We start from the raw sequence: 2,735 nt of genomic DNA on the forward strand, positions 1-2,735 counted from the left end.
TACAATTACTGCTGGTCCTCGCCAGGCAGTCATTCTCGAGTCCGAGTCCCGTGGTATTCGTGACCATATTTTACTGTCTCAGATCCGCGACTTCCCTTTTCGTCGACTCCTACGACTCGCAGGGCTACGTTGGAGGTGTGGGAACTGCCCACATTCAAGCAAGTGTGACAACGCAAGCGTCATTGCTTAGCAACAACGAGTAAACAACGGTTGCAAGGCAAAAGCAAGTAAACAGCGGTTGCTAGGGAACTTGTAAACACGGTATCTGGCAACAGCAGTACCTATTACGTAACCGTTTTCTATATGTCCGACTCTAGGCTACATAAGAAGATACACTGAGTTACAGTGGCAATCTAGTCCTACCGTTCTACAATACCAGTTCAGTGTTCAAGCAGTTCACTATTGTTATCCGTCTGTGTATACTGTGCAGCTGCAATAAATCCTACAGGACAGTTCAACTAGTGGTTGTCTCTTCATTCATACGACATCCCACATTGGTGACCCCGACGTGATATTGAAAGTTCCTTCTTTTTGTCCTCTGACACACATTTCTCACCAGATGTGGATTCCAATCTTTCACTAGACTGCGATTTTGAGGTATGGATAAAGTGCCTCACATTCCAAAGTCCATTAAGTGAGGAATCATGACTTTTGCCAGAAGGTTCTGAAGTAATTAGTTGGGTTGTAGTTCGTGATGAGGGACCTGTGCTCTGGGCTCCACCACATCCGGCATTACTAACTGCTATACTGGAAGTTTTATTCATTGGAAGAACAGACCACGATTTAAAAGTCTCCTCTGAAATATCTGTAACTGGCTGTTCTATCCCGAAACAACCAGAATTTCCAGAATCAAAATAAGATTTTCCGTTCAGTTTTGAGAAATCTGAAGAGCCATTCACTTGAGGAGTAACTTCAGCGGTGGGTGGTACAAGTCTGGAGCTCTTAGCTGGAGGCCGTGGAACCACAACCAAGACCTTCACCCCCGCAGCCAACGAAACCCCAACCGTGGTTCCGGATGCCGTACCACCACAGCCTGTACAACGAACTACACGCTCCGGACGTCATGTACGTTTTCCTGATCGCTTCAACAGCTGAGTAACCATCTCCGCGGGGGGGTGATGTGGGAACTGCCCACATTCAAGCAAGTGTGACAACGCAAGCGTCATTGCTTAGCAACAACGAGTAAACAACGGTTGCTAGGCAAAAGCAAGTAAACAGCGGTTGCTAGGGAACTTGTAAACACGGTATCTGGCAACAGCAGTACCTATTACGTAACCGTTTTCTATATGTCCGACTCTAGGCTACATAAGAAGATACACTGAGTTACAGTGGCAATCTAGTCCTACCGTTCTACAATACCAGTTCAGTGTTCAAGCAGTTCACTATTGTTATCCGTCTGTGTATACTGTGCAGCTGCAATAAATCCTATAGGACAGTTCAACTAGTGGTTGTCTCTTCATTCATACGACATCCCACAGAGGTATTCGACCCCTCCTCCACACGGGATACTGAATATCTCCAATGACTGTCTGCTTAAAACATCTCGGCACGGACGGCACAAAAAACACCGTTTCAACAGCTCATCTGTTGTTGATTCAAGCAGCTGTCACACGGATCGCGTAGAAAACATCGCTTCCCAGTGTAACTGTCCCTTTGCTCGCCCTTACTCGGGCTCCGCTTCGTAATTGTTTCTTGGGGCCTGTTCAAGGTTAGTTGTCTTACCTTTCACTAATCACTTGACCTGCACCACTATTGATGTCAGTCACTGATGATGCGGGAGTCCTGCTGCGATCACGGATCCGATTCCTAGGTAGTTTCTCACAGGCTTTAGGATGGATGAAAGGTGAGGGTGAATCGCTAATCTCCTGGACAGTGGGATTAGTGGGTAAGGACGGGTAGAGCTAGATTCTTTCTCAGGGCTTACGGGCCTCAGGTCGAAGGGGAAGGCCGTTGGGATCCTGGACTTAGACTCACTGTACAGGGGCTGTGAAGACACTTAGTGATCACAAAGATACACAGCACTTAATGTATTTGTAAGGTAAGAGTAAACACTGGATTTATTAACTATCAATTACACAACAACTTCTGGGCTGCTCTTATCCCGACAGTACAAAGTTCTGTAAGTGTTAACTTCTAACCACAGGGGAATGACTTGAGAAAAACTTGAGAGACTGCGTTAAGAGACTGCGTTGAAAGCCCGCGTTTAGTCACTCCTCTCTATGCTTAAGAACAGTGTGATTTATACTGTAATTTAACTGATAGCTCCTCCCCGGCGGGGGTTCTTTCTTTGAATCCCATTGGCGTCACTTTCGGAGAGGGTGGTAAAACTTCCAAGAGTAACCAATGAGGTCCAATGGTCATAAGTGGTTGGCTGAGAGGCAGATGACAATTTGACCTGCTTATTTAAGATTTATTTGTAGAAATCTCAGCACAGGTGTTCTGGCTTAAATCCCAAGACTCGGTGGCAGCGTGAGAACTGGAGAGGCGCGAATTTCTACCCCTTTGGCGCTGTTTTCCTAGTTCCGGCTTACCGTAAACAGGTGAGCGTCGCACCTGTGGACTTGATGCTACTACTAATCCCCTAATCTTATTCGAACGGTCGAAGTGTTTGAACCCGTGCAGGTGTGGGGTCTTTGCAATGATGGTACATACAAGTACCTTTCCTTTCGCTGTAGCTATTCGAAGTAATGGAAATACTTATTAATGATAATTACTAAGTGTGGCTATATGCCGGG

This window comes from Cryptotermes secundus, unplaced genomic scaffold (genome assembly GCF_002891405.2).
Source record: "Cryptotermes secundus unplaced genomic scaffold, Csec_1.0 scaffold535, whole genome shotgun sequence".
Taxonomy (NCBI): Eukaryota; Metazoa; Arthropoda; class Insecta; order Blattodea; family Kalotermitidae; genus Cryptotermes; species Cryptotermes secundus.